The sequence below is a fragment of the Lampetra planeri genome, unplaced genomic scaffold (genome assembly GCF_965212315.1).
Source record: "Lampetra planeri unplaced genomic scaffold, kcLamPlan1.2.h2 scaffold_263, whole genome shotgun sequence".
NCBI lineage: Eukaryota > Metazoa > Chordata > Hyperoartia > Petromyzontiformes > Petromyzontidae > Lampetra > Lampetra planeri.
The window spans coordinates 28488-41128 of NW_027615091.1; the positions used below are offsets into that span (position 1 = coordinate 28488).

General features: G+C 46.7%; 1 long non-coding RNA gene across 1 annotated transcript; it reads left to right on the forward strand.

Annotated features, from left to right (window-relative positions):
• Positions 1–2749: 2749 nt before the first annotated feature.
• On the forward strand, positions 2750–11941 carry LOC144740667 (uncharacterized). Its single transcript, XR_013589712.1, has 3 exons — positions 2750–2978; positions 7545–7617; positions 10007–11941. It is a non-coding gene; the product is annotated as an uncharacterized LOC144740667 (long non-coding RNA).
• The last annotated feature ends 700 nt before the right edge of the window (positions 11942–12641 follow it).

Below are 12641 nucleotides of genomic sequence, written 5' to 3' on the forward strand. Positions count from 1 at the left end.
ATTCTGGAATATCCAGAAGGGGTGCGGGGCCGAGAGCGGAGCCTAAGCCACGCTGAGCAGGAGAAAAAGTCGAACTCCCGACGCACAAAATTGTGTTTTTTTACTTTTCTCGTTTATAATCGAGACGTGTGCAGCGGCCTTTTGATGTTCTGATGCAGATGATGGTTACACCACTCGTGTCTTCAAGGAGGAATGTTTGGGTCTCGAACGAGCAGGTACTTATTCTGGATGTCCCCTCTCCCACCCACGTGACCAGCCTCTCCCCCCCCCCCCACGTGACCAGCCCCTCCCCCCCCCCACGTGACCAGCCCCTCCCACCCCCCACGTGACCAGCCCCCCCCCCGCCCGTGACCAGCCCCTCCCACCCCCGCCCACGTGACCAGCCCCTCCCCTCCTTCGCCCACGTGACCAGCCCCTCCCACCCCCCGCCCACGTGACCAGCCCCTCCCCATCTGCCCACGTGACCAGCCCCTCCCCTCCCCCGCCCACGTGACCAGCCCCTCGCCTCCCCTGCCCACGTAACCAGCCCCTCCCCTGCCCACGTGACAAGCCCCTCCCCTCCCCCGCCCACGTGACCAGCCCCACACGCCCACGTGACCAGCCCCTCTCCCCCCCGCCCACGTGACCAGCCCCTCCCCCGCCCACGTGACCAGCCCCCCACGCCCACGTGACCAGCCCCGCCCACGTGACCAGCCCCGCCCACGTGACCAGCCCCGCCCACGTGACCAGCCCCGCCCACGTGACCAGCCCCTCCCCCGATCGCGATGACGTCACTACGCACGGGGGCGCCCACCAACCCGAGCGCGATGACGTCACCACGCAGGGAGGCGCTCCAACTACTTTTTTTTTTAATCAGTGAAGAAATAAAGAATTGCAGCGCAAATCGGCCGCAGAGTTTCGGTTTGTTTTTAACCGGCGCTTGACGTGCTACGTGTGACCTCTGGTGGACAAGTATTTAATGCGTGGTGACGTCTGCTATCAGGTGGACATGTGCAGTGTAGGCCAACACAGCACGCCAGCAGTTGCCGCTGTCAGGCGTCACCCCCGAGTTGTGAGTCGCTGCTGCTGCTGCGGCGTTCTGGCGTATGTCCCAAGCGGGTTGGCTGCAATGAAGCCGTGAAGACACCGAACAGTTCCACTGCTACAATTAGCGCGCTGAGGCGCTGCAGTTGCACTATGTGGCCACACGGTGGCGCTGCAGCAACCATGTTAAATTTCGATTTAAAGCTTTCGTGACTGCAGCAGGGATTCATCTTCTTGGTTCTTTCGGTAAAGTCGTCGCGTAGAAGGGAAGTAATAAAATAATAAAAATAAAACATAATAAACGTCGTGAGAATTATTTAATTATGTTTTATTTGTACTATTTTATTACTTCCCTTCTACGTGACTTTACCGAAAGAACCAAGAAGAAGCAACCATGTTGGTCAAGTTATTTCAGCGAATTTTCATTTTGCTTTTTGGTTCTTTCGGTGAAGTAACGTAGAAAGGAAATAAATTAAATAATAGAATAGGACGTTTCGATTGCAACACAAGCAATCGTCATCAGGTAGAAAACAAACAGTAAATCTTCTTGGTTCTTTCGGTAAAGTCACGTGGAAGGGAAATAATAAAATAATAATAATTAAACATAATAAAATACAATTCTCACGACGTTTCCCTGTCCCCAGACGACCTGCTTGTCAGTTTTGATGTGGTTTCCTTATTCACCAAAGTTCCTGTACCTGACACCATCGCAATCATTGAAGACTTGGTTCATCAAAGCCTGAATGCTGGGGTACCCCCCCTGGTGAGACACTGCTTAACCAATACATACTTCACCTGGAATGGAACTTTCTACAGGCAAACTGAGGGCACCCCAATGGGCTCCCCCCTATCTCCGGTTGTAGCCAACGTCTTCATGGAGAAATTTGAGACTGACGCCATCCAGACTGCCACTCTACGCCCGACCTTATGGAAGAGGTAGGTAGATGACACTTTTGTCATCTGGCCACATGGCCGGCCTGCTCTAGACCAATTCCTCAACCACATCAATTCCATACACCCAGCCATCACACAGTGTACACACAATGTACACACAATGTACACACACAATGTACACAGTGTACACACACACGCAGTGTACACACAGTGTGTACAGTGTGCACACAGTGTGTACAGTGTGCACACACGGTGTGTACAGTGTGCACACACGGTGTGTACAGTGTGCACACACGGTGTGTACACGTGTGCACACACGGTGTGTACACGTGTGCACACACGGTGTGTACACGTGTGCACACACGGTGTGCACACACGGTGTGTACACGTGTGCACACACGGTGTGTACACGTGTGCACACACGGTGTGTACACGTGTGCACACACGGTGTGTACACGTGTGCACACACGGTGTGTACACGTGTGCACACACGGTGTGTACACGTGTGCACACACAATAATGTCCACATTGTTGAGCTGAGCTCACACACCCAAGGGGTCTCTGTTCAAGGGAGGGAGCAATGGAAAATTAATCTTAATCAACTTAAACACTAATCCCTCTACGTGACGTCACCACTCAGCATGACCTCATCGGCGTGAAACGCCAGGGGGAGGTGTACCTTCCTAGTTACGTCATGTCACCAAAGATTTCACCCCAACCGGTCTCAAGGGAGCGTGATGTCACCTCTGCCTGGGTCACTTCCGTTATCTGTTCAAGTACTATCCTTATTTGGGCAAAGCCACACCCACTGACTGGCGGCTCATTAACATAATTTATTCGTGAAAAACGTCACGAGTTCGTTGTGACCGGTTCGGCACCAACGGCCCATCCCTCCACGATTGGGCCAGGCTCATTAACATAATTTATGTAAGTTACAGAGCCGCTCATTGTGGGAAGGGAGTGTCTTGTACCCCACAAGTGACGTCATGTCACCTGCTGCTGCCGCGTGACGTCACGAGGTAACGGAAAGTTGACGCTCCGCGCGGGAACTGAAATCTGAGGTGAGAAATTCTCATCGCGGTTGTGGTTGTTGTTGTTGTGGTTGTTGTTGTTGTGGTGGTTGTTGTTGTGGTTGTTGTTGTTGTTGTGTACCGAGGTAGAGCCTCGCTCTCTCTCTCGTAGGGATGTCAATTGAGTTGCAGCAAGCATGGAAGCGATGTCCAGATTGAAACTTTACAACGCGGGGCCTTGCCTCTTCAAGTTCAAGTTCATTTATTAGGTATAGCCCTGTGAGCCATTCAGCTCTTGAATCGGGTGCAACCGCAACAAACAAAAAACAAAAACATGAACAAAAAAACATCTTAAAGTGAATATGTGACTAAGTGCAAACAGAAAATCCAAGAAAAGACAGCAAAATATTGCAGAAAAAACACCGTACACCAACGCTGTGTGCAAAAATCCCAGTGGGATGCAAGTCAAACAACAACAACCACAAGACAGCTTAAATTAAGGCCATCAGTCTAACTCTGTACTACAACAAACAAACATGGCTAAAACAATACACTTTTCGAAATCACCAAAATAAAGCCATGAAAGCAATGAAAAAGCAATCAGGAACTGTGACAGAATTTTCACAATAAATGGCATAAACAACATGTACTACCAAAACCCTGCAGCCATAGCTGGCTGCATGAGTCACTCCACCTTTAAGATCAGCACACTAAATCAAAACACAGGTCATACTTTGTAGCGATCATCCGGAGCGAAACATTTTATTTTAGGTCACTGAATAGCACTGGCAGCTAGGGGTGTACAACTCCTCTAGAGCAGTTTTGAGTAAAGATCTCATAGGTAGTGACTCAAGTTTCAATTTATTGGCAACAGCATTCCAGACCCTGGGGGCATCAATAGCAAAGGCCCTTCCTCCAGTATATGTACGGCAATAGGGAATATTAAGCTGGTAAATGAGTGTAGACCTTAGGTCAAATTTGTTCTTTGAAACAGAGATGAGATCCAGCAGGTAATCTGCAGATTCTTTTGCAAGTACATCATGAATAAATAAGATCTGGTGCACAAGCCGTCGAACATTCAGAGATGTTAAGTTTGACCCAATGTAGAGGTCACAGTGGTGAGTTCTATATGGGCAGTTCAATGCAAATCTTAAGGCCGAGTGATACATTGAGTCAAGCTTCTTCAGTACAGTACTTGGGGCTGATTTATAAACAATGTCACAGTAATCAAGTAGAGGCAGTATGGTAGCTTTAATCAATTCCAAACGGAACATAGGGGGGAAGCAGTGCTTGTGTCGATATAGAAAACCAATTTTAATTTTTGTCTTTTTCCCAATATAATCAATGTGATCTTCAAAATTCAGTTTTGAATCCAGGATGATCCCAAGATACTTATAGATCTTAACTTGCTCTATTTGATCATTATTTAAGGAATGTAATTTGGGGAAAATAACTTCCCGCTTTAGTCCTGGTGAGAAGCATAGCACCTTGGTTTTGGCAGGATTTAGGACTAGTTTAAGAGCAACTAGCTGATGTTGTAGTTTGTTGAAATCACTCTGGAGCTTAGCAATCACGTCATCCGGAGAGCGGCCAGCAGTAATTAGTACCGTGTCATCTGCAAAAAGATTTACCCTGGAATAATCCAGTTCAGTGCCCAAGTCATTTACATAAAGAGAGAACAGGAGGGGGCCGAGAATGGAACCCTGTGGAACCCCTTTTGTTATCTTAACACTGTTTGACCTCCAACCATCTGTGAATACAGTTTGGGTGCGAGAAAAGAGGTAATTTTTTAACCATTTTACTGTGTTTTCGGAAAAACCGAGGCAACTTATTTTACTAAGCAGGATGTTGTGGTCTACTGTATCAAAAGCTTTGGACAAGTCAAGAAAAAGACAGGCGCAGTACTGCTTATTATCAAGGCTACTGTAAATGTGATTCATAGAGTCTAATGCAGCAGATGTGGTGCTGTATTTTTTTCGGAACCCAGATTGTTTTAGATGTAATAGATGGTTGGCGGACAGGAAACTGATAATTTGGTAGTTCAATAATTTTTCAAAAATTTTCATCAACGGGGACAAAATTGAGATAGGTCGGTAGTTATTTGGATCATCTTTAGGGCCCCCTTTGTGAAGTGGACGAACATAGGAATGTTTCCATTCTAGAGGAACTGATGCTTCTTTGATGGACAGGTTGAAAATGTGGGCTATAGGTTTGTATATTAGGTGACCAACACTTAGTAGAGCAAAGACGGGAATACTATCTGCTCCGGTAGAGGAGGACCCTTTGAGGAAGGACAGTTGTTTCAGAACATTACTTTCGTGGATTGGCTGAAAACTAAATTCGCTTAATGTTTGGATAGGGGTGTAGGAATTTGCATGAGCAGGGGTGACTCCCAATAGATTATCAAATAGGGTACCAGCTTCAGAAAAATGAAGGTTAAAATTGTCAACTATTTTTTGGGGATCTGAAAAATATTCCCCATTTCGGTTAAGCTGAACGGGCAGATGATCTGTTTTGGATGCCTTTTCGATACATTTGATTGTTTTCCAGAAAATCCTGGCATTTCCATGAGATTCAAGGAGAGTAGAAGAGAAGTGCCCTCGCCTGGTCGTGTTCGCTTCAATTCTCTCGCTTAGTTGAGCAATTTCGATTTAAAGCTTTCGTGACTGCAGTGATTCATCTTTTTGGTTCTTTCGGTGAAGTCACGTAGAATAGAAATAAAACAATAAAACTATACAATTTAATTATGTTTTATATCACGTAGAATGTAAATAATGAAATAATATTCCCTCTTATTTTTATTATTTCCATTCTAAGTGACTTTCCCGAAAGAACCAAGAAGATAGTTTAGCAACCTGTGGAAGAACGCGATCAGCCAGGCGACGCGTTAGTTCTAGGTGAAGTCACCATGTAGGTAAGAAATGAATACAAATTCATAAAAGTAACAATAGAAATAAAATATAAACAAATCACGACGTTTCGGAGGCAACACAAGTCTATAATGTAGACTAGCCTGGTTATTAAGCTGGGTGAGTGTACTGGCAGTCTATAATGTAGACTGCAGCCCGGTTATTAAGCTGGGTGAGTGTACTGGCAGTCTATAATGTAGACTATAATTTGCTGCATCAAGTGAGGCGTGATTTATTATAATTTTATTATTTTATTTATATTTGTACTTTTATTAATTTTAATTTCATTTTTTACCTACGTGGTGACTTTACCGAAAAAACCTAAGAGTACGTTAGTTGGTGTGTTGACCGACTCTCTGTGTTGCATTACATTAAGTGTCTCTCTCTCTCTGTGCAGTCACCAAACCTCCAAGTCTCTCATTGACACAAGGCCGTCATTATAACATGTTATAATAAGTATAATATTATGTTATAATATTTATTAATTATAATGTTATAATAAGTATAATATGTTATAATTATTATATTAATATATATTAATTATAATGTTATAATAAGTATAATATGTCATAATTATAATGTTATAATATGTTATAATAAGTATTATAATCAAATATGCCCCCTCAATATGTTTCTGTAAAAATATTTGTAAATAATAATTGCCATGCTCTGTTAATGAAGACAACAATTTGCTAAACCTTGGCAACGAAATCTGGACTTGTCTTCATATAACAATGCATAGATTCCTGTTTATAGGATTGCGTTGTACTTTATGAATCCCTAATCTCTGCCATTACATACTATGAAACAAGAAAGGTTAAAAAGAAAAAAACAGAGCAATGTATTACAATACACTATTAGACATTATTGTATCAAATAAAACAAAGTCCATCCCATGTGTTAGTGAACTTTTTAAAATATTTTAGGGAGGAAATGGCAGGAAAATAGTTTTCAAATTTAGATATTTTTCTGGCGGGGGGACCCCAGACCCGTGGAATATTTGGTCCCCCCCAATGTTGACTCCATGGCTACGGCCTTGCATTGACATGCTAATTTCTCTACCCCCCCCCTCTCTCTATTTAAGGCCTCAACACAGAGGCGTTGTTTCTCTGTGTGCCTATGTGTGTCTCTCTCTGTGTGTCTCTGTGTGTCTCTGTGTGTCTCTCTCTCTGTGTGTCTCTGTGTGTCTCTCTCTCTGTGTGTCTCTGTGTCATCTCTCTGTGTGTGTGTCTCTGTGTCATCTCTCTGTGTGTCTATGTGTGTGTGTCTCTGTGTCATCTCTCTCTGTGTGTCTATGTGTGTGTGTCTCTGTGTCATCTCTCTCTGTGTGTCTATATGTGTCTCTCTCTGTGTGTCTTTGTGTCATCTCTCTCTGCTTATGTGTCTGTCTATGTGTCTCCGTGTCTCTCTCTAAAATTGAGCAATCTTTGGAAGAACATTATCAACCAGGTAGGGTGTTGACTGTTATGTTAGCTGACTCTAAGTTTAATAGGTTTTTTTTCTCTTTCATTTGTACCTGATGAGGATTGCTTGTGTTGCAGTTGAAACGTCGTATGCTATTATATAATGTATTTATTTATTCTACGTGACTTTACCGAAAGAACCAAAGAGTATCTTGCTTAAGTTTTAATTTCCCTTCACCTGGCTCGCTACTTTGTAACTTGTTTTGTTTTAAATATTCACACAGTTTTTTTTCATTTCTTACCAGGCCACGCCCGCTTGAGCTGCTGTACCGCTCTTGTTTTCAGAAGCGACCTGCCCACAACAACAATAACAACAAGGTGAGGCTCGTCAACAGCGTGGTGGTGTTCACTCTAGACACGTGGCGGTGTTCACTCTAGACGTGTGGCCGTGTTCACTCTAGACACATGGCGGTGTTCACTCTAGACACGTGGTGGTGTTCACTCTAGACGCGTGGCGGTGTTCACTCTAGACACATAGCGGTGTTCACTCTAGACACGTGGTGGTGTTCACTATAGACACGTGGCGGTGTTCACTCTAGACACGTGGTGGTGTTCACTATAGACACATGGTGGTGTTCACTCTAGACGCGTGGTGGTGTTCACTCTAGACACGTGGCGGTGTTCACTATAGACACGTGGCGGTGTTCACTCTAGACACGTGGCGATGTTCACTCAAGACACGTGGCGATGTTCACTCTAGACACGTGGCGGTGTTCGCTCTAGACACGTGGCGATGTTCACTCAAGACACGTGGCGGTGTTCACTATAGACACGTGGCGGTGTTCACTCTAGACACGTGGTGGTGTTCACTCTAGACACGTGGCGGTGTTCACTCTAGACACGTGGCGGTGTTCACTTTAGATATGTGGAGGTGTTCATTCTAGACGCGTGGATGTGTTCACTCTAGACGCGTGGCGGTGTTCACTCTAGACGCGTGGAGGTGTTCACTCTGGACGTGTGGCGGTGTTCACTCTCTACATGTGGAGGGGTAACCCGAGGATCGGGAAGGAAATCCACGCGACCACGGGGAGAGAGAGAGAGAGAGACACGTAAACTACAAATATACAGCAGGCGTCAGGGTCGGGATCGAACCCACGACTTCCTGTATGCCAGGACAGGTAGTTAACATCTCACCACAGAGAGACACGCAGCCTCGGCTGTGTTGGTTGATCCTCAATGAATTACTTGGTGGGTGAAGGTGGCCAGGCGTGGGTCTGGACACACCACCACCTGTGAACCATGCCAGTGTGTGACAGTGGTGGAGCCAGTGGGGGTGGGGTGGCACGTGCCCCCCCAACGATCATTGGGGTTTATTAGTAACTAGCTTCACTACCCGGCTTTGCCCGGGACTTGGATTCTTGTCTTGGATTAATTTAATATTCCCTCATAATTCAATGAAAAACCCTGAAAAAATTGATGCTTGCAAGAAAGAAGCCGAAACACTTCAATTTACCTAAATCGGATGTTTTCACTCAAGGAAATTCAACCTGAACCCACTGCTACGTCAGGTCGATTTTTGCCACTCGGGAAGGGAATGACGCGGCGTTCGCTTAGACATTTCAGACAGCATAAGCTGTGAAAATTTCATGATGCCAGAGCTCAGCTTTGGAGAGTTTTTGCTGCTTCACACAAACAAACAGGTGTAAGTTCTGCTTTATATTTAAGATGGCAGTTGTACCCGTTCTTCACACGGATTTGTATTGAAACTCCGAGAAGCCAATGGCTTAATCGGCCAGGAGCGAAGCGCCACCTAAAATCTCCCGGCACGCTGTGAACAGCTGTAGAAGTACGGCGCGCGAAGAGCCATGTGGTAGGGGGGTAAGCATTGCAGAGCGCTTAGCTCAGGTGTGATGCGGGTTGATGCCACATACGTCATGGTCATTTCCCCCCCCCCCCCCCCAAAATATAAAAGTCTATTTTTCTTTCCTGAAGGCATCAACACGTTCAGCGAGCGCGATGACGATCACAAGCGTCGAATGAAAAGCAAGGGACAAGTCCTTTCTTACTAACAACTCCTTTCTCACTAACAACTCCTTACTTACTAACAACTCCTGTAATTTTTCATTGCTGGAGGGGTTTCCCCCCCCTATCTGAAAATCCTGGCTCCACCTCTGAGTGTGTGACAGTGTCAAGTTTGTATTTGCAGTAAAGTCTATTAACTCTATTGAGCACAGAGGTTATATCAAAACGGTAGTTTATTTTAGTTTTCCTCTGGAACTCTTTGTAAGAATGGAGTCAGGAAGTGATCACAGCACACACGTGCAGCAGCTGAAGTCGGAACTGCTCATCCCAGCAATCAAGGACATCTGTGCCTGGCTTCACATCTCTAAGTTGCGATTGAACATTAATTTATGCATTTGTGCATGACACAAATTGTATTATTTTCAACACCCTTTGCTATGTCAGCTGAATTTAGCTTTCATAAACATTTATTTAGAAGCCAGACAGCTGAAATTGTGTGCTGAGTTTTGGGTTAACGTTCATTTTGAAGATATGAGGGCTTCCAGGCATTTTTATGACCATTTGCCCTCTCATTGTGTGCCATAACAGACCGTGTGATGAATTTGGGACACTTTTTTTTACTATATCATAAATATATGAATAAGTGTAGACGTGTAAGTCACGTGTGACTGTGTATATATGCATTCCTCTGTGCCTCGATACTGACGTGTAGATGGTGTGGATATTCTTCTTTTTCTGTCTGCAGCTGTCGCTGCCTCTGCAGAAGTGGTCTCATGGAGCAAAGGCAGTCGGCGCAGCTCGGTGCAAAAAGGCAACAATGCGACCGGTGTGCATACAGCACGGATCGTCCTGGAAATTTGACACGGCACCAGAGAACTCACACAGGAGAAAAACCCTTCAAGTGCAGTGTGTGTGGGAGGGCGTTTGCACGTTCAGCTCATCTTGTAAAACACCAGAGAATACACGCGGGAGAGAAACCCTTCAAGTGCAGTGTGTGTGGGAAGGCGTTTTCAGATTCATCTGCTCTTGTAGCACACCAGAGAACACACACGGGAGAGAAACCCTTCAAGTGCAGTGTGTGTGGGAAGACGTTTGCACTTTCAGCTCATCTTGTAGCACACCAGAGAACACACACGGTAGAAAAACCCTTCAAGTGCAGTGTGTGTGGGAAGACGTTTGCACTTTCAGCTCATCTTGTAGCACACCAGAGAACACACACGGGAGAAAAACCCTTCAAGTGCAGTGTGTGTGGGACGACGTTTGCACTTTCAGCTCATCTTGTAGCACACCAGAGAACACACACGGGAGAGAAACCCTTCAAGTGCAGTGTATGTGGGAAGGCGTTTGCACGTTCATCTACTCTTGTAATACACCAGAAAACACACACGGGAGAGAAACCCTTCAAGTGCAGTGTGTGTGGGAAGGCGTTTTCACAGTCATCTGATCTTAAAATACACCAGAGAACACACACGGGAGAGAAACCCTTCAGGTGCACTCCGTGCAGGAAGGCGTTTGCACAGTCATCACATCTTCATGTACACCAGAGAACACACAAGCATCAGAAAATCCACCAGGAGTGGAGTCTGAAATCAGCTTGTGAAAGTCAAAGTGCCGCAATGAGCCCATCCCTCATCAAACAAGAACCGGAAGAAAATCCCAGCTTGGACACTTTCAAAGAAATCAAGGTGAAATATGAAGAGGTGAAGGTGAAATGTGAAGACGTGATGGTGAAGAGCGAAGAAGTGAAGGTAAAATGTGAAGATGAAGATTCAACTCCCAAATCGGACCTTCACATCGATGGAGGCAACGTGAAGCAGGAGGAGAATTCTGACTGTGAGGCAGAGCGAGGCGACTCCCAGCAGTTTGTGGAAGTGGAGGTTTGGGTTGACTTCCTCCGAGACAATACAAAGTCAAATGGAGACCCGGGAGATGCGTAAGCCTTAGACCAGTGGTTCTTAACCTGGGTTCGATCGAACCCCAGGGGTTCGGTGAGTCAGTCTCAGGGGTTTGGCGGAGGTTAAGACACACACCTGACTCATGATTGTGCACCAGTAAAACATGTACCTATGTTTTGAATTTGAAAAAAAAAAAAAAAATTTCCAATTAAGAAGGGTTCTGTGAATGCGCATATGAAACTGGTGGGGTTCAGTACCTCCAACAAGGTTAAGAACCACTGCCTTAGACGATGCCGCTCCAATAGATGCACCTTTGTCACAGGCCTCTATTGACAAGAATGTGAAGTTGAACACTCAGTTCCTAGGTTCAACCTGCAGGGTAAGAGCGGCCAGTCTTTGTGGACCTGTGTGTTGGGTAGATCTCTAACCAGGAGCGAGAGCCAATAAGCTCCCAAGCATTCACTATGTTATTGTAATATTGTAAATTACGGTGGGAGACCACTTGATGGGTAGCACACTTTATTAACACTTGTCTTTGCCACAATAACACGTGTGGTCACTACAGCTCACGCTACACGTTCCACCCGGCTACACACACACGGGCTCTCCAGCCCCGTAGCTTCCAGGGGAACTTACAGACCCACCCCAGCTTGGGTATGGATCGCGACCACTGGGTCCCGCAGCCCGGCCCTCACACGGACGTCCTGCCCCGGGTCCCAAGGTCCCGCCTCTGAGCCACACAGGGTCCCGGCCCTTACAAGTGTAATAAATGGACTCGACCACAGTATCTGGTCTGGTGTCCTTTATTCGGGTTCGTTTCTGTTTCCCACACGGCTGTCCTTCATCTGGCTCCTTCCACACGGTGCCGACCTCGCTGTCGCTCCCATCACCGCCAACAGCCCCGCTGTTGGTCTCCGTCGCTCCCGTAGCTCCTTAGCAGCCTTGCTGCTGTTCCCCCACACGCAGCCCCTCCGGCTGCTGGTGCTCCCGTAGCCCTCTTGCTCTGCAGCCCCCGGCTGCTGTAGCCCCTAGCAGCCTCGCTGCTGTCTCCCACACGCAGCCTCTCCGGCTGCTGTCGCTGCTCCCAGCTTCCGCCCTCCGTGGCCTCACCCTCGTCCAGTCTCCAACCAACTCTCTTCCATCCCGCTGGCTGGCGCTGTCACCGAGCCCCTCAGCCACCAGGCTGAGGGCACGGCGACCACCCAACGCGGTCTCCACTCTTCCCTCGCCCGACTGCCCCGATCTCTTCCTGTCTCACCGCTATACCATCTCCCTCTCACGTGACCCTGACTCCTCCCCACATGACGTCACATCCGCCAAGCCCTTTACGCCCGCATTACACCACCCTCCCCCGTAGAGAAAATTCCAGCCGTCCTCGGCTGAAACAGAACCAAATAATGCGGGCGAAGGCATCACAACCAGGAGTCCCCCAGACACAATAGACCTTATAACAACAACAACAAGTAACAAAAGGGGAAGGATCAG